The sequence below is a fragment of the Panicum hallii genome, chromosome 7 (assembly GCF_002211085.1).
Source record: "Panicum hallii strain FIL2 chromosome 7, PHallii_v3.1, whole genome shotgun sequence".
NCBI lineage: Eukaryota > Viridiplantae > Streptophyta > Magnoliopsida > Poales > Poaceae > Panicum > Panicum hallii.
Window position 1 is genome coordinate 29,503,082 of NC_038048.1, and position 26,855 is coordinate 29,529,936.

The following is a 26,855-nucleotide window of genomic DNA, read 5'->3' on the forward strand; positions in this document are numbered from 1 at the left end:
AGCATCTTGGTGATGTTCAGCCCCATCTTCTTCAGTGTACTTGCGAAGAGCAGGTTGAGGCCGCTCCTGCCGTCGATGAGTACTCGGGTCAACTGTGAGCCTGCCATGATAGGATCTAGGACAAGCAGGAATTTTTCTAGCTCAGAGAAGCTGGTCCACTGGTCCTCCCTAGAGAAGGAGATTGGGACCTCGCTGTATCTTAGAGGTTTCTCTATGGCCGACTCGATAGAGAGGATCTCGCGCAGAGTTAGCTTATGCGCATGCTTCGAAGGGAAGCCGCAATCTCCGTCGAAGATGATGTTGATGATGTTCTTTGGGTCTTGGAAATCTTTGGCCCCCAACTTTTCTCTCTTATCATCATCCTTCTGATCCTTCCGCTTGCCGTCTTGATCAGGGAGTGGAGCATTGAGTGACTTGCGAAGGCTGACGCACTCGAAGAGCGAATGCTTGGACTTCGGGTGCACCGGGCACTGCTTGTGCAGAACTTTCACAAACTGAGTTTGATTGTTCCCTGACTTCTTGCCCCGCGGATTGCACTCAACAGCTGCGACTTCATGGTCTAGCTTGCGTTTTCAGGGGTTTATCGAGTTGTTCCTCTGGCCTTTGTCCGTGTGGTTATTGTTGTTGCCCTGCTTGTCATTGTTGCGCTTGGGGATGCACTCGTTCTCCTCATCCTCCTGGTCGGCCCACCATGCCATCATGTCGTGGAGTTCCACAGCAGTAGTTGGGCGGTTGCGTCTGAAGTCGTGGTACGTGTGCTTCGAGAAAAAGCCGTTCTGGAAGCAGCGGATGACGTCCTCGTTGGTGATGTTGGCGATGGTGGCTCAGATCTCGAAGAAGCGTCGGGTGTAGGACCTTAGGGTCTCGTTCATCTCCTGCTTAACCTGGGGCAAGTCATGGTGAGTACATGTGTCTCGTTCATCTCCTGCTTAACCTAGGACAAGTCATGGTGAGTACCTACACGGATCATGGATCCCTGGAAGTTGTCAATGAAGGCCATCTTGAGATCCTCCCAGGAGTCGATTGAGTTCGGCTTGAGGCTCTCGAGCCAAGTGAGAGGTGCGGATTCCAAGGCTACCGGAAAGTAGAGCACCTTGGTGGAGTTGGATCCGCCTGACACCTCGATGGTGACCGAGTAGCAGCGAATCCATTGGCCTGGATCTTGCTTACCGTCATACTTGGGGATGCGGACTGGTTTGAAGTCCTTGGGGTATGAACGATCGGTGATATTGGAGGTGAACGTAGGAAAGCGGTCACTAGCATCGGCATCGTGGTATCTATCAAGTCAGTCCCTTCTCCTTGCTCAATGACGCGTCGCACGTCGCGACCGTCATTGATCTTCTACCTCAGATCAGCCATAGAAGCATTTTGTAGGCTGGCCTCGAGCTGAGCTTCGCCCTAAGGCCTTGCGTTGTGCTGGCTGCGGGGTGGTCGCAGAGGTTATTGCACCTTTTGGTCGACATTGCCACGTGTGGACTGCTGGCCTTGGCTGTGGCAGAACCAACCTGAATTATACCGGCTCAAGTACGCGAGTCCATGCCTGAGGGCTCCAACATGCTTCAAACGGTATAATTCCTTGGCCTGTCGGGTAACGTCCCGATAAACCACCGAATACAGGATCAAATAAGGTTACCTCACACAAAGGTGAGTCCAGAGATACAGTCACCATCATATTTTACATTACAGGGAAATACATTACAATAGTTTCCAAAAGTAGTACGAAGTTCCAAATTTAGAAAACATTATTACAAACGGTTAAAGTTATGGTTTTTGGCAGCGGAAAACATACGCGATGATTTACAACACGTCGTCAAGATGGATGTCATGCTAAGCCCGGGCACGACATCACTCGGTATCCTCAATGTTGGCCGGGGACGGATCCCATTCCACGGACCAACCATCTGGAAGAGCACAGGGCCAAGACAGGGGAAGAGTAGGGTCTTCAAAGACATAACCTGAAAAACATATAACTAGCAAGACTGAGTATACTAATACTCAGCAAGGCTTACCCGTCTCATGGTATACTTAGCCATGTAACTAGATTTATGAAGGCTTGTAATGGTTCTGGGTTTAGTTTCAGCTGAAAAGCAACAAAGAGTAGATCCTTAATTTCAACTTTTAGCTTTCAGATTCTAGTTGGTTATACATTCTAGGTAAGCACCTATAACTAAGCAAGCATGGTATAATCTTTGGTCAAGCATCATCTTTGATAACCATAATATTGCTCTTGTTACTCTATGTGACAAAGGGATCAAGCAGTCTCAATCTTCATGAGAAGCGGACGATTCTGAATCGAATTTTCAACCTTGCAAGGTAAACCTAACTCACACGCTTGGAACGCTAAAGGGTCGTTCCGAAGCAACCGTTTGCCTTTCATTCCGACTCGTGGACAGGTCCACCACAAGCGACTGCAGGACCATACGCGCTACCAAAGTGCAGGACATACGTTTGTAGCGCGACTACAAAACCCGTATTCCTGGTTGCCCTTGCAACACGTATTCCCACACATCGAATCAAGTAACCAAAAGAACCAAATACATGTGGTGGGAGGTATGTCCACTCCTCGGGCCGATTGGTTACTAGGCTTGCCGCTTACCTAAAACTCATGGCATGTGGTTAGTACTTTCAAACGCTTAACCCCGATCACCACACACTGCGACCTTATCAAAATTCAACAACACAGACGGGGTATCATTCCCTTCCATGATACTGCACATAACCCCGTCCGTCATCCTTATAGTGGTAACAGGAATGTAAGCATTACAACTCCTATATCGCGCGAGTGACAGGAAATCACCCGACTTCTACCGGTCCTATTAGCAGAGCATCTATACGGTAAGGACTCCGGTACAGTACATTGGTTCCTAGGATTTATGCATCTAGGGTTCGAAGCAATTCCTAAGAACGTAATGCATAGAATTACATAATAGATATATAAATTGCAGTGTAATTAAAATAGTGGGTTATGTCCGGGGCTTGCCTTTACTGGTGAGGCTGAAGTCAGGGATGTTAATATTATTATCTTCCGAACTTTGGTTCGGGGCTTCAGACAATCCCTTGGTGACGTTCCCTTGGTCTTCAGAAACATCCTCCGCAGACTTCTGGGAGATCTCGTAGGTACCGTTTGCGGAAGTAGTCGTATCTACATGCAATGCAACATTACATTCAAAGTGTGCACATAAAACTATCTTAATTCACGATAAAGTTGCAATCCAACACTCATTCAACACATCACTCATATATCAACCAATAAGATCTGAAACTAAACTTAGATAGAGCTTTAGGAGGACAACTAACTAGAATTGGCTACTTGTTGCAGATTACAACAGAGCCGATTGGAATAATAGGGGTTTAGCCAATAGAATTGGCGAAGGAGGGAACCATCTACACAGCATTAGGAAATCTGCTGATTTCTATTCGGAAGAGAATCAGCATGAGTAGTTTCTGGATATGACCAGAAGAGATTAGCCGATTTGAGTTCACCTGGGATCAAATCAGCTGATATGGAGAGGAATGTTGAAGGTACAGTACTTCAAGTATAGAAAAAGGAAGGATCTTGCCGATTGGATTATCGGCATGGCTTTGGTCTATCTAATTGGTTGGTGTATTGGTCTTGGCCTTAACCGATAAGGATGCATCAGGTTTAGCCTATTGATGTGCTTTGGTCGTGCCTAATAGAGGCGTGTCTACTGTGTTAGCTTACTGATCTAGGGTTGCGTACTTTGGCCTGTGTAGCCGATTGATAAGTGCATCGGGTTCCTAATTGATCGATGAAAGCATCGATTACTTTAGCAGAGGATGATTCCTAAAGCAGTTGTGTCTTAACTAAGATGTGCTTTAGTGTATCCTAGGTAACTAGGTGTGGTTGTATCGACTTGATTACGTCAGCACAACAATTGAGTGACGTACAGCCGATTGGAGTGGGGTTAAGGGTATGTGACCGATAGATACATAGCCGATTCCCTAGCTGATAAATCGACTGATAGAAGTGTGTGGATGAGGATGGGAAAACTAAAGATGGATCGGCCATATTTGACCGATATGGAAAACAACTAGAATCAGCTTAGATCGGCCTATAGCAAGAATCCTAAGATCGTGTGTGCATCTCCGATACATCGACTATGTGCAGCCGATGTAGGACAGAACAAAAGAATTGTATCGGCAGTGGCCGATACTAGAAAGATAACAACCGCATCAGCTAACCAGCCGATGGTAGAAGCATATCAAAACAAATGCATCAGCTGACAGCTGTTACACAGAAGTATCACAGATTCAAAGGAAACGGATGCTTAGCGGCTGAGCTGATAGCCGACGCTGAAGCATAGCTGCAGAGATGTATTGAATAAGCAGCAGATACACACGGACTAACAAGGATCCTTATACGAAAAGGACCTTAAGGAAACGGCAATCAAAACAAGGATAAGGTCTTGATGGTAGGGATATGAGCACTCGTGTGAAAGGATTATCTAAATATCACACATCTCTACTTAAGACATACATCCTATGATCCATATTTCAGCTACAACACATGCATATAACAAAAGGTACAAATAAAGCACTCATTCCCTAATATTTGATCTAGACCACACATCAAAAACTTTCAGTTCAAGATCACAACATAAAACTTGTAGATTTTGACCTAAGGATTCAAACAAAACTAATTTTGTATTTTTATGAACTTCTTACGAAATTCTATGAAATGTAGAAGTTCACTGATTTTGAAATAAAGAAAGCTTTGGAAATTTACAGAGAACACCCTAGAACTTTCTAAATCAAAGCAATTAAGTCCCTGATCGGGGAAAACAGAGAATAGGAAGATAACGACGATGTTCCGGCAAAGGGGTCGCCGGCATTAGGAAGATTTAGTGAATTAGGGCAAACCTTGGGATAGCCTTGGTTGTGGAGGAGAATGGACGGAAAGTAAATTCCCGCGGTGAACAAGATCGATGGTGAGACGTGCTCGATGGTGACGAGGTTCCGTGGGTGACGAAGAAGCTTGCCGGGAATTATAGTGGGTGGAAGTTGACCGGAGAGATATTTCTCACGGTGACCCGTGGCGACGGTAGTTGACTTCGCCACGGCGATGATGTTCCGGCATACAGGGATCGAAGAGGCTCGATGGGGTCCAGGAGCTTCCTCGAGGTGCTGTGGTCTTGCTCGAACGATTGACGAGGAATAGGAACTGCTGGATGTCGTGAACTCATGGGAGAAGCCGATAGGGCCGAATTGGTTCGCTATGCCGACTCCTGCGCGAACCTCAAGGTCCTCCTGCTCATGGGTTGAACTTCCTTTGCCCACGCACATGCGATGCTAAAGCATGGCCGACCGAACACCTCGGCTCACACAAGAAGAAACCCTCCTCGACCTGACTCCTCCGGTGCGTGCACTGCCGGCATACTTGCGCAGCCATTCGCAAGGCCGCCGCTCCCATTTTGCTTCCACACCAACAGCCCTCAACTTGCTTGCGCGTGGTCTGTTGCTTTGCATACGCACGCGCTTGCGGAATTGAGCCGAGCCGGCCACTAGCAAAACACTTCCGCTCGCACTCGTGAAAGCGCCGGTTCAATTCCGCTCGGACCTTCGCCTTCGCTTCACCGCGCCACACTTGCCCCCTCTGCCTCCGCGAGGGCCATGGTTTGCTCGCACCTGGCCATCTCCAAATCCTCCGCGAGTAGTTCGCAGTGCCGCCTGATCTCGTCCACTGCTTTCTCCTCAACGGCCTCCGATGTCCATCATGCGCGACTCTACTGCCCCCTGGGCGGGTCCGCCCCGAATCATCGCGCTGCGGCACCTCCCGCACCACGTGCGACCTTCCTGTACACCAACTCGGTCGCGGCCTGAGCTCGTCCAGCGGAGATACCGCTATGCGCTGTATGCCATCGTCTTGCACGTCGTCGCTCTGCATGTCATTGCCCTGCACAGCTACTCCTCCTTCTCCTGTTGCCGGACCCGCGCTTGCTCCGGCCTTGCCGCGTCGCAGGTCCCTCCGCGGCCGCCCTCGCCAAGCTACCGCTGTGCTCGGCCTCGCTGCCCTCCATGCGGGTCTGCCCCGAGCCGCCACGCCTAGCTCCATCCGCGCACTCCAGCGCTGCGCCGCATCCGCGTGCCACAGCCGTCCACGCGCCCCGCTGCCTGCGTCGCCTGCTCACCTGCACGCCGCCTCCGGCCTTGCGCCGCGCTACCGCACCGCGCTCCGCTCCTGGGCTCGCGCGCCTGCGCCGCTTGCTCCCGCCTGAAGCCGCCAGCGCCGCGCCACCCGAACCGCCCCGCGCCGGCTTGCTCCCACGCGCCTCCACACCTCCCGCGCGCGCTCCGCGCGGCGCCCGCGCCACCTGGATCCCGAGCGCCCGCGCCAGCCGAGCCGCTCCCGCGCCTGCGCTCCAGCTCCCAGGCGCCGCAGCCGCCCGCGCGCTCCACACCCGAGCCGCCGCCTCGGGCTCGCCCGCTCGGCGCTGCCCGCGCACCCGCTCGTGCGCGCGCCTGCTCGCGTACGCCCGCGCTCGCCCGGCGCCGCTCTGCCTGCTGCGGCCGCCGCTCCTGCCCGAGCCCGGCGCCGCTGCCTGGTGGAGGAGAGGGAGAGAGAGGAAGAAAAGAAGCATTTGGATGGAGCTGCCGCCGGTGGGGAAAGAAAAAGGGAACGACAGATAGAGAAGAACAAAGGAGAAGGAGAAATGGAGTTCTCCCAAGGACTTATGCGCAAATCTAGAAAACTGCAGGGACCTGTCTGTAAAGCATAAATTTCACATTAATCTAAAGCCCTAATGAAGAAATGCCCAAAATGAAAGTTGGAGAGTTTTTCAAACTCTACAACATTGCTTTAGGGCCCAAGTTCAAAAACTTAAAACTTATATCTTTACACGTTAAATTTTGAACAAAAGTTGGATTTGAATTACTTTTGTCCTAAAGAGCGTAACTTTATAAAATTCAGGATCTAAATGCAAGCATTTATGACACGTCATGATGACGGGATAGACTCGTCATAATGATTGGATAGACATGTCATAATGACTTGCACCTTTACACTTTAGCCCTGAGTAACTTTGAGAATTACTTTTGTAAATCAACTACTTGCATAAAAGGACTTGTACTTTTATAAAATTACATAAACACCCTTAGTTTCACCATTTTACCCGAACTTTTACACAAATCAATACATACATTTCTAATGCAACTTTTGGATAAATATATATATTTTTTTACAGGAGATAAAGTAAGAAAACATGTTTGCAAAACCACCCTTCACTTATTTTGAAATTACTTTTCATCTAATACATTTTGCAAAAATAACCCTAGGTTTTTCTGTAATTACAAAAATACCCTTTTTTACTTGCACTTTAAATTTTTAAAAGGTTCACATAAACATACACAAGCTTTTCACTAACAAGCACATACTTCACACTAACAATTTAGGTGCCTAGTTTACAAGTACATGAACTGTCACATTGGCGATTGCTGTGGCCAACCTGATTGTCCTGGTTGCGCTGTGGATTGTCCTCCCCCTCCCCCAGGGTCTGGCTCCTACTCTGGGGGTGCGACTGACCTGTGCAGAGTCACCGTGATGCTCGGATCTCGAGAGGGTGTTCCGTGTCGAAGACATTGGTTTTGCTCATCGAGTTGCACGAGCGCGCGCTGGGTTAGGTACTGCAGTCTTTGCACCTGAGGGTTTGGCAGTAGTTGTTGAACTAGGAGCGTTACCTTTGTAATGGCGCCGATCGGGGTGCAGTACTCCCGATCTTCGGCCACTGCGAAGGCATTGTTGAGGTTCCTGCGGTACAGCGGGTTGCGTGCGCGGTTTTCCATGTTCCGCCTGCACTTGGCGCGCTTGGCGTTCCTCAACCATCGGATCCTCCTTTTGCTCTTCGTTCTCGTCCTGGGGAGCATCCGCCGTGCGCTCATCAGCGGATACATCCATGAGTAGCTTGGCGTCGTACTCTGGACCCGGCTCGTTGTCCTCTGTGTTGCGGAGGGAAGCCATGTCCGACGAGGTCTCAGCCGTATGGCTGTACTCGACTAGCTCTGTGCTGCCCTCTTCCTCTCCAGTGATGTGATAAAGGGGCTTGCCTTCATGGAATGGCAATTCCTGCATGAAGCCCACAAGGCGGGAGTCGTATTCGAGTAGCTCAGAGGGCTCCATGCCCTTCCACTAGACGAATAGGTCTTGCGGCGTAGTAGTTACGGCCAGACCTAGGTGACTTCCCAAAAAGGATTCGGGGTTGTCGTCTGAATCTGAGTAGTTGTCTAAGATAGGGGCCCCTCGGCAAGCGGTGGCTCCCTCATCTCCGATCTTAAGCAGACGATCTAAGTCCTCCTCCAAGTCAGAGAGGGACTCAAACCGCATAGGCTCCTGGTAGACCATGGCGGCATTGCGTAACCCGAACGAGAATTGGGTACGCCCCTCCTCAGATCAGGTTGACTCTGATCCGGGAAGTCTTGGTGCAGCACAAGTTGAAGTCACGTTGAAAACAGACATCTTCTCGATCTCCCCGATGAGATCGGGGAGCAGCATCTCGTCGAGGTTGTCGACGAACTCATCGAGATCGCTACATCGGGTTGCTGCAAAGGCCTCCGGCTTGCTGGTGTCGGCTAGGTGGCTGTTGAAGCCACCTGAGCCGTTGGTGACGCAGATCTAGGAGCCGAAGACGAACGTTATGCCCTCGTCAAGCACGTGCTGGTGAAGTCAAAAGATGCCATCAAGTTCTCTGGTGGATGCTCGATGAACACCCCTACCTAGCGCGCCAGCTCTCCGTGTTTAACCTCCGAGCCCACCGAGGGATGCCTCCGAGGCGGTAAATTGTAGGTGGGGTGTCGAGTCCCCGAGATCAGGAACTCGAAGATGCAAGTAACACAAGATTTAGACAGGTTCGGACCGTCGAGAGCGTAATACCCTACATCCAGTGTGGTGGTTTGTATTGCGTTAGGTGTTGATGTGTTTCGAGGGGGTCTATGCCCGCCCTTATATAGTCTGGGGAATAGGGTAACGTGAAAATTTTAACCAGATACGAGCTTAAGGGTCCTGCACGAGTACTATTCGGGTATTTTCCTTCTGTTCCGACTAGTTCTACTATGGTACGAGTAGTTCAGGGCGTGGGCTATATCCCATCCATTATCCTAGAATATGTACGCCATCTGCACAGTCCCGTGACCCCGGATCTGACACATGTATTCTATTAAGGTAGAAAAATAAAAAAAATCAAAAAACTAGCTACCCACGCTATTATGTGCGGAGCCACCTTGCTAGTTTGTGCTAACAATAGAGTGCTAGCGGTTTTCAAAACCACCAGCTCAAATGCCATTTGACCCCAGCACAAACGTTCTCTGGCCTAGTGATGCGTCGCTGTTATACAATTTTCAAAAAGGTATATTGGAACATGCACATATGAGAAAAAAAGTTGTGCATCCATTTAACCCTATGTAAACTACAAAAAATTTATCATCTATTCTAACCTCAAAGATGACTACTTTGTGAAACAAAGGACAAAATACCAGCCCGTGGTTGCGATGCATCCTCGCTCTCCTGCTGAGCTGCGCCAGCATGGTACCCGGTGTCGGACTACTGTGACACCCGTCGCAGAGGTAGCCCGCCATCCGTTAGGCTTGTCGTTGCTGCTAATGTAGCCCATGACCGTGGTGGGATAACTAACGCATCAGGTTAGTAGCAGCGTAAATCAGTGTAAGATGTTAATCTATTCACACAGAGCAACATATGCATTACATATATTATGGAGAAAATCGCAGTAGCATTACATACACTGTACCACAGCCCCAAAACGCTGACTACGTTGGAGTCGGGAAAAGTGCGTAGACTGACACACCATCTGTCGGCATAGAGTTATACCGACACCAAGTTTCTACCGCTGTAAGTGGCGTCGGTATAGGTTTATACCGACGGGCATCCCTTTACCGACCACCGATCGTTAAACACATTATTATGATATGCCGACAGACACATATAAACCAACCAAATATCTTTACCGACCAACAATCCAATGCTATGAATTCATATTAACCTATATCATCATGTAATTAATCACAAAGCATGCAGGACCAATCTTTTTGAAATATTGCGCATGAACAAAAAATTTTCTTGTCACAGATCAAATGAAACACACAGAACCGGATGAACATAGCTCATAATTTTTAGAGATGCCAACAACATTTGTCTTATCATATATTTGGCTTGTCACAGCTCACAGTACAATTCAAGCAGACAAAGCCAACAACATTTACAAAAGAATTGGTGGCCATCCAAGCTAAACAAATAGGTGTCTACACAGCCATATGTTTGACTTCTCACAGCACACATGTCACATGTTGGCTGCAGCTCACAATTCACTTAACAAAATGTACCATTTTTGATGCAGTAAAAAACAAAAGGCATCCATGAGCATTGCAGTGATCCATTTGCTGTTGACACTACGAGCATCATGCTACATCTTGAGCCTCCACCTGAACAACCAAATGTGTAAAAAGTGTTAAAAAAAGGCATTGATAATGACATTAGTTACATACAAAACCATAACAAATGAAATAGAATAGAAGATATTTTTAGTATTAAATGAAATTAAATTTCTTTCTGCATGGACTGCTAAAAAAACTAACATATCCGAAGTTGTCCAAGGTCCACTGGGAGATCACTCATCTCGGCTGAAAACTTAATTCAGACATAGAAAGGAATATTCCCCAAAACGCAACAGGCTAAATAGAAACCGGAAGTTGGAAGATAACTATAGTTGCCCCTGACTGCAAGTGAATGAAGCATGTAAAAGTAGACAGTGCTTAATAATATCTCAGTGAGAAAGGAACATCCAATACAGCATAGCCTCATGTATTTGATATAATCGTGTTACATTGCACTGCTATTAAAAGAATAATGATTCAGCTTACCAATAGCCAAAGAATGCATCAATTACTGTTGTTAACTTCTTGTTATCATGAGAGATGGAAACATAAAATAAGTACTCAAACTGATTGATAAACTGAATAAATGTATAATAATTGCAAGGAATTGGAATGAATTGGGGTGGAAAACACGGGAAAAACATCAAATTTAACTTATATCAACCAAGAAACATCAAATTTAACATGAAAAACCCCAAATTAGGGTGGGAAACACGGAATCAAGCCAGCCAAATCTTCTTCCACTGTATGATTATGGGATTACAATAAATTTCTCTCTAGATAATACTATACATCCAGATTTCACTCTCTTGGACATTAACAACAAGATTGGGGTTGCGAGCTCGAGTATAGAAGGACCTCACCAAGTAATTGTGGAACAACAGATTGCGGGCATCAAAGATGTCGATCTGAACCTTTACAACCTTGAGAATGGATCCCTCTTCTCCCTTGCAAGATCTCTTCCCCAATCACCTTCTTCTTGCTTCTCTTCTTCTTTCGAAGGCTTTGTTGTGAAATCTTGTAGCCCCTCTCTCTTTGTTTCTAGAGATTTCTTCCTTCTCTTGTAAGGCAGCACACTAGGTGCTAAATGCACCAGGTTGATCCACACCTTAGGCTAGATTTCCCTTGCATGTGGGGCTGCTCACAATGAGCATTTACTCTCATTTGCCCATATCATGAGGAGGATTTTTCAACACACCCCTGAGGTTGCTCGCCACCACACATCTACTTGGTATTAACAGCGAGGAGAGAGAAGTGAGTAATGTTGGAAATACACAGTGAGATAAGGGTGCGCTAATATTTTTTATGCTTTGTGGGGAGGACGGGACTGCAAATTTTCACATCCCGCTTCCATGCCACTTGACGCGAGATGAATTTAGTGAACTGCACCTGATCGTGGATCACAACAAGATTGTGCGCTCGAAGTCAATCTGATTTGGTAGCGAACCTGGTTGCGTTTAATTTCGGGCATGTTTGGTTTGCTACCTAAGACGCCACGTCTAAGGTTAGCATGCTGCCACAGGGCGGTCGATCCGCAGGTGCGGCGTGAAAATTATGTGGCATGTCGATGGAACCGTGTCTAAGAAAATGTGGCTGCCTAAGTTTAGCTGTTCACCAAATGCATACCTCTGGTGCTGTGGCGTGCCTAAGGTTAGGCTGCGGCGCGTTAGGCAGCGAACCAAACACACCCTTCATCTTGCATACCACACAACACATGGCCTGCTGCAGGTATCTGAAACAGGTCCTCATATATATAGGAAAACAAGCGGTAACAAAACTGGGAGCTGACCTAATTGGAAATCTGCTCTACCCTTTGCTGCTATGATGTGCCATTCTTACCGTGGATCATTACACATATGGGCACACTACTATAAAAACAAATTTTAGGAGCGCATTCTTTTTTCTAGGGGCGATCCAAAAGGTAGCCCGCTCCTATAAAATGCATTTTTAGCGTCACCCACCTCTAGAAATGGCTACCATTTTTAGAAGCAGATGACGCCATCACCTGTCGTAGGAAATGCATTTTTACGGGTGGGTGATGCTATCATCCATCCCTAAAAAGTAGCCATTTCTAGGGACATCACTCGTCCAAAAAAATATATTTCCAGGGATGGACGATGGTATACAAATGATCCCACGCAAATAATTCATAACCTTTTCATATGATTTCAAATCACTAGTACATAAAAGGTGGTTTTTGTTGATGGTCTAATTGGCATTGCGCTGGCGGTTCGAGTTTCCACCAGGAACTCTTTGCCAGCACAAATGGCCAGTTATGCTGGCAGTTCTTGACCTCCAGCATAGATGTATCTTTGCTAGTGGTTGGGCAAACCCGCCAGCCATGATTCATTTGTGATGGCGGTTTCTGACCACCAATATAGATGATATGCTGGCGGTTGGTAACCCGCCAGCACAAATGTTTGATCAATCTGCAAAAAATCAAATATATATAAATAGATTGATATACATATACAACAACATTACACTACATGGCCCCAAATATAAAATGATTGAATAAGCCCCAAATATAAAAGCGATTGAAATATTCGATAAAGCCGATACATATTATATTCTAATCGTTTCATCCAAGATGCAAATATCCAATTGCATACCTACATTACATCATCTAGTTGATATTACTCTTAAGCAAGAGATACTGAACCTAGTTAACATCGCCAATCTTGTAACCCAGACTTTTGTCAATAAAAATCAAAGCATGAATAAATGCACTGTTCTTTGATTCACATCGACGAGGAAGTGCTTTGTCGTAGATTGTAAATATTGGTTCCACAACAGGAGATGGGGTAGATTGAACCTTAATAGAAGTCTGGTACATGCCTTCCCTAGTACGGGATGTCCTAAACACGTACCAATGATAACCCGACTTCTCCAAAGTTTGACATAAAATATTTTGTAAACTCATCGCCGTGAAGGTGTTACCAAATATATCCTACAACGGGGATGGTAGACAAATATTATGAACTACTTCACATAATGAAAGACCATATCATTTTGGTTTTCTTGTGCAAGTCTCTCACAGAGACTAACAATATCTTGTTCATTCGGTTCAAGCGCTCTAATTTTGAACCGTGACAAATCTGGAATTAGATAACCATGCCTCTCAAATTCTGTCAGGTAAGTTTCCATGGCACTTCTTTCATAAGTCATCTCAATAGGTGATTCCTTACCACTAGCCACTATTGGAATCATGGTTTCTAGATCTTCTCTAGCTGGTATCTCGAAAGAGATTATTAATTTCTTAAACGGTTGGCGTTCCATGGTTTGCACCTGAGGAGGTGTACCACCTAAGCTATTTACTACATCGGCAAGCCATGTAAACACATCGATCCGCTGCATTAGAGGTAACGTAACATTAATAAGGATTAAAATGATCTTGATAAGGAAAAAAGATCTTACTATTCCTAGAGCTGGTATGGTTGCTTGAGGATATCGAGTCGGTCTAGTTCGATTGACTCTGCAGAGTATGGTGGCTGGAGGGTGAGCCACAGGTAAAGGGTAATCCTGATACCCCGTACCACGACCACCACTACCACGACCAAAGCTACGACCTCCCCTACCATGACCAAACCCACGAGTTGCCATATGCCTATTCATGAATAATTTAATCGAATTGTTATGCAGGTTTCTTAAGAAGAATAAAATCTAAACAAATCCTAATCACAGTAACAACAAAAAGTTGCAATCAAGTCACATGCACCCATTCTAACAAATAGATTGTAATCAAATCATAGTAACAGTAACATTCTAACAAATTGCACTTGACAAAAATCAAATTACCCGGCAAAAGTAGAGCTGGCAGCACAGACAAGGAGGAGGCGGCAGCGCGGTGCAGAGACCGTGTGAACTAGGAGGAGACGGTGGCATGGACGATGAGGCGGTGGTGGCGCGGTGGTGCGGAAGATGAGGGTCCGGCGGCGGGGTGCAGAGATGGTGGTAGTGTGGCAGTGCGGAGGACAAGGTGCCGGCGGCGGACGAGGAAGAGATGGCGGCACGGTGCAGAGACGGTGGCGGCGTGGATGTAGAGGCGATGATGGCACGGCGGTGCGGAGGATGAGGGGCCGGCGATGGACGAGGAAGAGGCAACAGTGCGGAGGACGAGGGGCTGGCGGCGCGGTGCGGAGACGGCGGCGGCGTGGATGAGGAGGCGATGGTGGCGCGGCGGTGTGGAGGATGAGGGGCCGGCGGTGGACGAGGAAGAGGCAGCGGCGCAGTACGGAGACAGCGGCGGCGGCGCAGACAAGGAGGCGACGGTGGCACGGCTGTACGGAGGACGAGTGGCCGGCGGCGCAGACAAAGAGGTGGCGGCACGGACAAGGAGGAGATGGCAGCGCGGTGAGAGAGGCGGCGGCGGGGCATGGATGAGGGCCGACGCCTATTGGAAAATTAGGCAGCCTGGCTGCGTCTGTTTGATTGCGCGTCAGCACTTGGAAAATGTCATCCCGTCCCGCCAATATATGGTGGTATTTCCGCAGGCGCGTGACATAAGCACCCGCCAGCAGAAATTGTGTACGGGATTTTTTTTATAAATTACAAGTACATGAGATGAAAATTGCAGATTATTTAGTGTTTATCTATTAAAACTATTTTATAATTGTACATCAATACATATATATTTGTTACGAGGAATGATTCGTAATTTTCCCCATTAATCTTATATTTCGTTGACATTTATATCAATTTTCAGATAATTCATTTAAATCCATATTACAAGTACATGTGTCTTATATTTTACTAATAAATTTTTAGAAAATTCATATTTCAGTGTCCTTGTTAGAATATAGTTAGTATACAGAAAAGTAATTTGTATAAAGAAATTAATGTAAACATAAAATAACTCTGCATTTACAAGTCCATTCGAAGTAATAATAATAAATCTTGTATTTGCTCCAAAAAGCTAAGACATTCCATAACCATATATAAAAATACTAAGCTCATTTAGAAAATATCAATGCATACATATCTATCAAATTGACACATCTCCCTTGAAGTTCCATAAACCTTAATGCAAACATTCAAAGGTACAGTCAATTTAACGTGTTTCAAGTGATATGCACATCAACCTAATTTTAACAGGTAATATACAGGATATAATTCTTGGATTAGGAGATTCAATACTTTTCAAACTTATTTACTATTTTCTAGGGATTAATTGATTTTCCATGCTTATTCTAAAAAACATTTCTGCTGGCGGGTCCTTTCACTGACCGCCTGCACAATTGATTTGCGCTGGCAGGCGACTTATGGAAACCGCCGGCACAAACGTAGAATTCAAACTAAAGCAAGCAAGTGCTGTGTACGAGCTCTCTCCCTCCCTTAGCTTGCGGTGTACGAGCCCCCCGCTGCCGCATCCGCCACCATCGCAGCTTCTCTCTCGCCGCCACCGCTTCCCCGCCGCATCTACCCCCGCAGCTGCGCCGCCCGCCGCATCCGCCATGGCAGCTTAGCCACCCTCCGCCACTGCTTCCACGCTGCATTCGCGATCGCGCCTTCCTCGCTCCACCCCTTCTCCACTGCTCCGCTACCTGCCACCGTGCCGCCGCCACGGACGCCGATGATGGAAATCTGTCGACCTTTTCTTCCACCTCAAGTTCGTCGACATCACTTGAGTTTCAATGTGAGGTCCACATGGCGAGCACCACAAGCAACCCATGCGTGGTGCCGAGCAGCTCCCAGTACGTGCTTCTCCCCCTTCCTGACTGTCCCAACCCGTCGTGTCAAACCAAGATCATTTGTCTAAGGAGCAGGGCATGCGACATTTTCTACAAGTGCCCCAACCACTACAAAGTGAGTATTTAATGCATTAACATCATATTTTACTAGTTTGAATTTCATTTTTGCTTAAGTTGCTTATTTTAGCTTGTTGCTCTAAGCTTCTTTGCCTTAGCTTCGTTGTTAAGTTAGGTTCTTGTTAATCAATGTAATGTTAGATATTTATCTTAGCTTGTTGTCATGCTTATCTTAGGTTATTTTGCTAGTTAACTAATGTTATATATTTGTCTTAGCTTGCTTGTTTAGTTAGATTATAGATAATTAATTCATGTTAGAGTATTTCAGCATATTCTTAGATATTTATCAAATTTTGGTAGGAGGATCCGAGATCTTGTCAGTCTTACTGATGGAATGAAAATATATACCTAAAGTGGTTGGTAGACAAACATCCATAATTGTTGCTTAATCGCCATGGATCTAGTGTCTGTGGACGCAGTGCAGTTGATGCTCAGAATACAGCAGCTGCACCAGGACTAGTTCAGCCGCATCGTGTTCAGCCTCAAAGAGTTGAACCAACTACCGGTAGTATAAGCATGGACTGTCAAGACCTGAAGATGCAATTGTGTGATATGAGGATGGAGATGTGTGAAATGAAGATTCAGCATGGAGAAACATCTTGAAATATTGCTGACTTGAAGCATGACTTGAACAACAATGGAGTTAGATTTGATACCCTTGTAGTTGTTTTGGGTCTACATGCAGGTGTGTTAGCATACCTCTTTGCTTCTGGTCTCTTAGGAGTGAGACTCATGTAGCTAGATTGTACCAATGATTTAGGCTTGCTGTTTCCATTCTAATTGTGAGATGTAGAACTTGGACCATTTGTGTATGCGACGGACGAGACTTATATTGACAGACTTTGTGTTCGATGAATTTGAACCATATGTGGTATGTGAGCATAGTTTTCAATATTTTCTGCTTGAATTCAGAAATGCTGATGCAATGCTTGATGAACTTGGGTCCTCTTAATTTGCTTGGGCAACACACTTATGCTAGCAGTCCACCTAAACACCATCAGTGAAAATTGTAACTATTTTCAGTAGCGGATGCTTATGTGGCCGCCAGCACAAATGTCTTACTGCAAGCAGTCCATGAGCGGGCGCCCGGAGAGCTTTAGTACTAGCAGCGTCCGATACCAACCGCTAGCATCCAAAATGAGAGGCACCAGCAGAAACCGTTTCTCTACTAGTGAGCGAAGTCAAACTTTATACCATAAAATTGTAGAGATTGACGAGATCTAAAATTTGGTAGCTGATAACTTTTTCATTTAAGGTCATTTTAGTCAAAAATATTATTAGTTCTGTAATTTTAAAATATAAAAGTATTATGCATATTTGAAAGACATCTAGGCCTCTTAGTTGGTTTTGGTGGTAGATGATAAAGCACATGTATATCTAATCATGTTATCAAGCATGTGTGCAGGGGCTAAGAGTGATGAAGCAAAGCGTATTAGAAAACATGACCCCTCAAAAGGAAAATGAAAAGCGGTATTTCAAATTTACTTGAAGAATTAGATTTTATTTTGAAATTGAGTATAGGAACGCAGTACTATCAAGAAGGACTTTGATCCACAGGTGTTGACATGGTAGTTGTGCTTAAGAGAATCTACAAAAACCATGAGAATCAAACCTACCACTATAAACAGCCTTCTTGTGAAATTCCCTGTTATACCCGGATTGTCCGTTTCATAGTTCGGAATATCGGGACATAGTGTTCCGGAGTATCCGAACAAACACCCAGAGTTTTCGGGTAACTGTTCCCCATCCATAGTTTCTCTGAGACTGGAGTCTCTAGACCCCAGTGTTCGAAGTATCCGGACATATACCCGGAGTATCCGGGTACCCTTTACACCAATGGTTAGTTTTCTGTGAGAGGAGGTATAAATACCCCCCATACCCCTTAATTCAAACCTCTCTTGCTCATTTCGACCAGAAAACACTTGCAAGCAAAAGAAGAGCTCTCTCACTCCCCCATTTTCATTCTTGAGCGATTTCCTTTGGAGATTCAAGTGAGATTGTTGCAAGAGCAGAGATTTGTGCTAGTAAGTTTCCATTCCATCTCTTGAGCACAACATCCTTGTCTAGCCGGTGGATTTAAGTTTATTACTCTTGGAGTTTCAAGCTCCTAGACGGCTAGGCGTCGCTTGTGAGTGCTCAAGCAAGTTGTGAGCACCACAAGAAGTTTGTAATCGTCATTCCTCCCGAAGGAACATATAGTAAGTAATCTTGGGTTTGAGCGTTGGTATCACCCTTGGAAGAGGAGCATAGGGGTTCTTGAGCACCATCTCTTGAATCCTTCCTCAACGGAGACGTAGCTCCTTTGGGAGTGAACTTCGGGAAACAAATTCTGTATCTCTCTTGTGCTCCTTACTTGTTTTATTAGTTATTTCCTTGTGAGACTAACTTTCTAGGGTTTGAGGTCGATCTACTATTACACGAATCTCTAGAGCAAGACAACTAGTAAGAAACGCTCCAAAGTATCACTAGCTTGTCTAAATTTACTTGATCTAAATTGTAGCTTCAATATCTTTGTTAGTGTGTACATTGTTTCATACCCGGACTATCCGGATAATATTTCTGGAAACTCCGGACACAAAACCCGGAGTATCCGGACATATATCCGGTGTTACTAACAGTGTTTAAAGCGTTTTAAGTTTTAGGTTAACCTATTCACCCCCTCTCTAGGCATCTTGAGATCCTTTCAATATGGATAGTGAAATTATATAGAGGAGGTCCAAATCTTCCATAAATTGGCATGGCGTCATACTTTGAATGCATTTTTTTCATCGTAGAAGATTCAAAACATTATGCATAAAGTTTGATGTACATTCTTGATAAACTTATCGACTCCCCACATTAGTATCTCATACAACTCAAGTAATACTTTGAGATTTTCGTAATCTTATCCTTTATATATAATGAAATATGCTTAACATATTTTTTCTATATCTATAGTTCACAATAACCATAATGTAGAAGTTTAACTTTTTTATTCATTTTTCTATATTCGAAATAGAGAAATATTTTTTAGGGTCTCACTCCCATACTTCCAGTACAACTCCGTTTTACTGGTTTACAACTGGTATGACGCGCAAGTTTGATGAAGGAGCCTCGCTCCCATACTTCCAGCGATAGATTAATAGTTTCCGACTAGTATGCTATGTTACTGAACGGGCCTCGCCCCCAAGACACGGCATTTACTAGTTCAGGCTATTTTTACGCGTGTTCGACCACTTTAACTGCTCATCTTGCCTACAAATCTAGTCGGAATTGACTCCGACTAGTCGGCTTCATCGACAGTACAAGATCTAGCGGCAAATTAGCCAATGCCTAAGCTCGGGGGCTGGTGCCACTGAATACTAGGTGCATCTTGTGCGATTCATCTACCTCCCAGGCTCGGGGGCTGGATACGACACAGCTCTCAGAGATCCAGGTTTGATTTGAGCGGTATTTTTGGGTGCTTTTTGGTGAAGTTATTTGTTCAACCATTTTTCTAGAATTCATCCCAAAAAAAGCGGTTTTCAAATCATGAACCAATTTGAACCAATTTGCCTATCTGAACCATCAAATTTTTAACGTGATATATTACATGCCACGATTCTTTGGATCCTTTATTCCAAACCTTGGGGACTTTGATTCAAGACTCGGAGGCTGCAGAATACGTGTCATCAGAGACTTATTTTTCAAATTTTTTGGAAGATAAGGACAGAAGACTCAAGACTAAATTGACCCTCAGCCTGACTACGAGTCAATATAAGGCTCGGGGGCTACTCCATATTAAGTGCGAGTTCAATCGCACCCCATATAAAGGAAGACTTGACAACTACTCGGGGCATGAGCACCTTACAGCCTCGATGCAGCCAAGGAAGTACTCGAAAGACACTTTCAAGATGAAGTTTGGGAGAACTCAAAAACGTCTTCAGAAGTACATGGAAGCCTGCAGTACTTGACTATGAAGAGCTCGGGGGCTTGTCGGACCCAGATCCACGGGATTGTGCATATAGCCTGCATCTTACAGGATAGGAGGTGGGATATGGTCAACGCCCTACACCAGTTGTAACTACTCGTAGCCAAGTAGAACTACTCCTACAGTAGTAAAACTAGTCGGAGACAGTAGGAAACTATCCGAAAAGTACTCGGGTAGGACTCTTAGTCTCGTATGCGACTAGGACTTTCATATAACCCGGTCCCCCCCAGACTATATAAGGGTGGACAGGGACCCTCTCTATACAGAAGATCACTCGATCACTACCTAAGGCAATACAAACCACAAAGGATGTAGGGTATTACGCTCTCAACAGCCTGAACCTGTCTGAACTTTATGTTCCTTGCACCTTCGAGTTCCTAATCTCGGCGACACCCTATCTACAAACTCACCATCTCGGGGGTATCCCTCGGTGGGCGTGGCGCTAAAACATCGACAGGTGTTACCCGCCCCTAAAAAGGTATTTGTAGGGGCGGGTAGGGGTGTGATCCGTCCCTAAAAATCAATTTTAAAAGAATGGTATATCTTATAGAGTCACAAGTGACTGTGTAGTGTGGTGGAGAGAAGGTACACGCGATGTTTGAGGTAAGTGGTTCGAACCCCGATTAACTCAAGTGTGCATATTTTGTCAAAAAAACTTGTGGTGGCGGCTGTTGGCTAAGATATTTTTCTATTTTGCTGTTTTCTATTTTTTCTGATTTTTTTCATTTTTAAAAATCAATTTGTAGTAGTGGAACCAATGCTTTTACTGTAGAAATTAATTTTTTTCACAGAGTCATCCTGTGACCTGTCCCTAGAAATATATTTACCGGAACGGGTATGTTACCCGCTCTTGCAAACACTATTTGTAGCTAAAAAATAGGAGCAGATACCACACCCATCCTTACAATACTGTTTTACCCGTCCCTAGAAATGTTTCCAATAGTAGTGGCACCCATGCTTCTAGCCGTCTTTGCCATGTGAGTGCACCAGCGAGTCTGTTGCAGTATACGCCGTGTTGGGAAATAATATACGTGTTGCTCTGGCCAGCAACTTACGTGTGCACCATACCTTTTATTAGAATTATCAAGAAATATAAATACTTTCTGTAACAAGTATTCAATCTCTGTTCATGGCTTATTGGTAGTGCTGACTCTCCACATTCGATCCGCCACAGGTTTGACCCATGGGAGGATCACCAATTTTCCTATTTATTTTGACTCGCTATTTTTCACCCCATATTTATATGTAGGATCCTGATCAGTTTATGATGATTTGGACGATTTGGTATACCTTATTTTATCCCAAAAACGACGTGTAATATTGAGCGGCATTTTTTGTTTGACTTCGATGGCAACTTTTTTGAGATTTTATAACTTCGTCAGTAATTTTGTTGGGTTATAATTTATTATGATGTTTCCATTCAAGAACGCCATAAATTTTTGACATGTGCACACTTTTCGTAATCATGTTGGTCTGATGCATCCTTGAATTGAAAGAGGGTGTGGGAAGCCGGAAATAAATTTATTATGTAAAAAAATGTATACTGGCCAATCAACATAACTCAAATGGAGCTTCACAAATAATAAGGCAAGTATTTATTAATTGTTACAAATCACAGCAAATTCAAGGTACAAAATGAAACTGGAAACTTGACACCAAACACACTCATAAGTGCATCCACACAAACAGTGGTACAATTAAATCCATGACATATATATTGAGACCTGGTTCCCAGAAGAGTAGCCATCATCTCGGGGAACTTTAGCTTCCAAACCAACAATGCAGGGAAATAAAATACTAGATGGATCATATCTACTGGTGAGATGATCCGGATCTTATTGCTGATGGTGATTGAAATATATCAAGGTTCAACCAGAACCCCCAATGCATCAATCACATTTCCGGCACGGACAAAAAGACCCACAATCTTCCCATCCTTCTGTTTGGGAAGGCTGAAAGGAGTCCCTCTTACTTGTCCAAAAGGCCCGTATGTTTGGAAATTTGTGACGAAGTTCAACGATGTTACAATATTTCCAGCGACAGTTCCAGTCACTTCCTTCACAAACTCGGGGGCAGCAAAATCGACCTACAATTGAAGATAAACTGTTATTTTTCTGAATTGGAAAAAAAAATCGAGCTGGCACAGTTGCCTAGATTTGCTTGTACACCTTCGCCCTAGCTTGCCTCGTACTTTCTAGCATAGGTATTAGGGCCGGATTGTCCAACTGGAAAAATTTAGAACCGCACCCCTGCTGGACCAAAACTTTCTAGGTTCAAGTTTTGATCAGTTATTTATGTTATTTGCATGTTTTGCTACCAAGTTATTCCCTTTTCATCCCCATATTATTGTTCCTACTTACCATGCATTTGATTCCAAAAATCACTAGGATATTAGCCCGGGAGAAGTTCTGTAATCAAGTAATAGGCTAGCAGAAGTACAATTTTTCTAAATTGGATGGATATGAATTATAAAATTTCTCACATCAAAAACCCACATCTAGATGCTAACTGTTCATATTCAGACGCCATAAATTTTTGACATGTGCACACTTTTCGTCATTCGTAACTAATGTTAGTTCTATACCATCATGACAAAGCCCTTTGTGATTTCACTAACACTGCATTTGGATGTAGATATTCAAACTTAGAATTCGGAACTGGTATTGGGTAGCTCAAAATTCGGCTCTTTGAATGGTTTGGAATTCAGAATTGGAAAGTAACCCAATGCCAACTTGTATTCACCGCACCGGCTTCCTCTCCCGCTCAATACCGAGACCCGCTCCTCCGTTTTGCACTGAATTCACCTGTCCGCTCGAAAAAAGGCCCATACCTCCTCTCCGCTCTCCTGAAACAGCCGTTGGCGCCCTCCTCTTCTTCCTCGCCGCCAACCCCTTCCTCTTCTTCCTCGGCACCGGCGGTCCCTACCCTTTTTTCCTCACTGCCAGCCCCTTTTTATCTCGCTGCCTGCCTGTTCCTCTTCTTGCTTGACGCCGACGGCCCCTCCTCCTCTTTCTTGTCGTTGGCCCCTTCCACTTCTTCCTCGCTCCCTACTCCAATGGCGCGCTTCCAGCTCGCAGCCTAGGCCATGGCCATGCTCTTCGCCGTCGCCATGGCCCAGGCACCAGCGCCACCCCGACGCCTGTGCAAGTCTAGAGACAGCGACGCGGGTCCTGCCCCTTCGCAGCGGCGGGCGGCAGTGCAGGTCCATGCCCCTCGCGACGACGGCGGTCGGTGGCGCAGGTGCGAGCCCTCATGGCGGCACAGGTCCTGCCTCTCGCGACGGCGGCGGTTGGCGGCGCAGGTGCGAGCCCCTCACGGCGGCGCGGGTCCTACCCCGCGCGGCGCCGGGCGGCAGCGCAGGTGCAAGCCCCCCGCGACGGCGGCGGTGGCGTAGGTCCGGCCCCCACGGCGGCGGCGGCATCCTCTTTCTTCCTCGGTTCCTCCGTACCGCGCCTCCATCACCTCTTTCTCACAGGATAAATTTCAATTCCACCCTTTTTGTCATCCAAACAGATATTGAATTGAGCTGGTTCCTAGGATTCCAAAAGCTAATTTAAGGTAATCCAAATAGCAGAATTGAAATTGTGGTCCATTTCAATACCATAACTAATTTGGTATTGAATTCAATTGAATACCACACCCTCCAATATCGACATCCAAATGGAGCCTAAACCATTTATTCACACCTTATCATCAACTATCACTGATGAATCAAGAGAATGCTATTCTATATATGTTTCTATCTCATGGGACACACATGACAGAACAAAACACGATAAAATTCCACTAACCTTGCTAGTGCTCAGACCAGTACGAGCACCCCATGGACCTTCCGTGCGCTTAATTCCATTCCGATCAATGTAAAAAACTCAATCGAGTCGACAGCCTCTCCACTGAGAACTTTGATACTTTCGAAGCGCCGAGGTTCATATTGGGGTTCAAAAGGGTTTCCTCCATTTCCACCCACCGGTCCATCTCTAACAAGGTGGGGAATCTGCACATACCCATCGAGAGGAAGTGATCAATAAACTATTGATCCATAAATTATTTTCTATGAAGCAAGATATATACGTGGGGATAAGTTGCTTTCGATAGTATATATACCATGGTACAAAAATGAGTCAGAGAATCATAAAAATTAAGTGTGTTTAGGATACTCAACAAATAAATATTGGATTGGCTTAGATCCATGTACACATCACAGCATATAAATGCCACACCCTAGAAAAGTAAAAAATGGGGGTGTTTAGTAGGTGCATGTCTTGCGATTAACCTAGGGATTCAAGTATTAAAATAAAACACATTATGCAGAGTGTTAAAGGAACACATATATAGTGTATACCACATACAAGTACCTTTGCTGGGTAGATTGCATAGATATTCAGCTCAACAATATTTCCTGTCTCAATTTGTTTGAACAGCTTTTTGCTGATGACACCTTGGGCCATAGCAAATTCACCAGTTCCACCGACTATGCCCCAGTCACCGTCACTCACACTTATTCCCATCACATGAAGTGTAGAGCCCTTGAACCTAAAATTATAGTTAATTAAACATGTCAGTGGGTATAAATGTACTCATTTTCATCTTTTAAATTAAAATATGCGTCATCACTTTCTAAGAAAGCATGCTAGTAAAATCTAGGGAAAATAAGTAAAAATTATTATGTACAATGATGTATGCCCTACATGTGTAGCCCAGGCATATTTGATGTACATGGGAGATAATAATAAAAAAATAGCAAAAAGCCTCTAGCTGACTTGGTTAGATGGCTTCAGTAGCACTCCTCAGATTCTAGGTTCAACTTCTCATAGGAGCGAATTTCAAGCTGAGGTTAAAAAAATTCCCCTCGTTTGCGTGGCTAGGGTTTGGGAGTTTTCTCAACCGGGGAAGCCGGTTGTTTTATCTTAATGAAAAATGGTTGGGGCCGACATACCCCACCCGGTCAAGTTTTTTTAATAATAAAAAAATGTAAGAATGAAGAACAATGCCACGTACGTCGTTCTCGAAGACTATGGTGAAACTGTTGTGCCAGTTACCACTGTTAAGGTGCAACCCCTGTGCGCGAGCAACAATAGCATATTCCCGGGGGTCAGGCCCCTCATGGATCGTCCAATTATTGGCAGCGGTTTTTCCAAACATACCCTTGGGTGGGCGTACGATTGTCAGTTGGGTGGGGCTTGGTTCACGGTAGGCATGATGCAGGTATAAACCGCATCGTTAAAAAAATTCTAGGTTCAACTTCTCATAGGAGCGAATTTCAAGCTGAGGTTAAAAAAAATTCCCCTCGTTTGCGTGGCTAGGGTTTGGGAGTTTTCTCAACCGGGGAAGCCGGTTGTTTTATCTTAATAAAAAATGGTTGGGGCCGACATACCCCACCCGGTCAAGTTTTTTTAATAATAAAAAAATGTAAGAATGAAGAACAATGCCACGTACGTCGTTCTCGAAGACTATGGTGAAACTGTTGTGCCAGTTACCACTGTTAAGGTGCAACCCCTGTGCGCGAGCAACAATAGCATATTCCCGGGGGTCAGGCCCCTCATGGATCGTCCAATTATTGGCAGCGGTTTTTCCAAACATACCCTTGGGTGGGCGTACGATTGTCAGTTGGGTGGGGCTTGGTTCACGGTAGGCATGATGCAGGTATAAACCGCTGATCCGGAGCTCGTCCCTTTCCATGGTGCTTGCACTGGCTGTCGAGGTCAAGGCCTTGAATGGGGTAGCCGCCATGGCTGGGTGTGGGAGAGAGCTAGAGAGAGAAGACGTGGACTGGCTAATATAAGTATGCCTGTATGCGAGTGTATGTTACTCGATGTGCGGTGCTGTTTCCTTCAGGACACGAACAGTTTCGATGGGTATTTGTAGTGAGTTCCTAGGGTTAATTCTGCAAATTCCAAATAAGATTTCAGTCTTTATCCAGACAAGATGAACCATAAAAAATGGTGGTGTACATGGTAGACAACTTTAGCATATATAAAGCCTCTAGTCGGTTGATCGCATTGAGTACGCACCTTTAGAAGTTATGAAAAGATTGAGAATAGTATAAGAGGAAGGGCTGGAGGATCAGAGACAGACGTGTTGCAACTTGCAACTTGTAACCATTAGTTACTAAAAAGAATCATGGATCCATATGCATGTGGAGAAATAGTATACCTAACCATTCTCTGTACCTATTAATAAGTACTGCTCTAACCATTAATTATTAAAAAGAGTCAGAGATCTAGATGAGGAATGATCTAGGAATTTTAGTATTTAGTTCACAAAAGGATTTACTTACTTAAACATCCTTTGTAAACAGGGATTAAAAAGCTTACCAAGAAGATTAATGTTCATAGCTAGGAAATCTACTTTCTTGCATAATTTCATACAGTTGAATGTTCAAAAGTTCACAACAGAACCAGTCAACCAGGCTTCACAACCAGCAGTGCACATCACTGTTGGGGCCACCACCTTCGGATATAGCCGAAGGCTAAGAGCCAAAGGTCGAGGACAACTTTCAGCTAGGCAACCCAGGGATCAAAGAGCTTTGGGAGTGCGCCGAAGGGGTCACGGCCGAAGGTGTCCCGAAGGGTCGAGATGACGAAGCCCTGACGGGATAACTCAACATTGGACCGGTTGTCCATAGCCCGACGAAGCTCGGAGGCCGAAGGTCAAGCGACGAAGGGGCCTCGCGGGAGAAGACCAGTTCGAAGGGCGTGCTG

General features: G+C 45.2%; 1 pseudogene; it reads right to left on the reverse strand.

Annotated features, from left to right (window-relative positions):
- Positions 1-22,015: 22,015 nt before the first annotated feature.
- On the reverse strand, positions 22,016-25,884 carry LOC112900595 (annotated as a pseudogene).
- Positions 25,885-26,855: the final 971 nt, after the last annotated feature.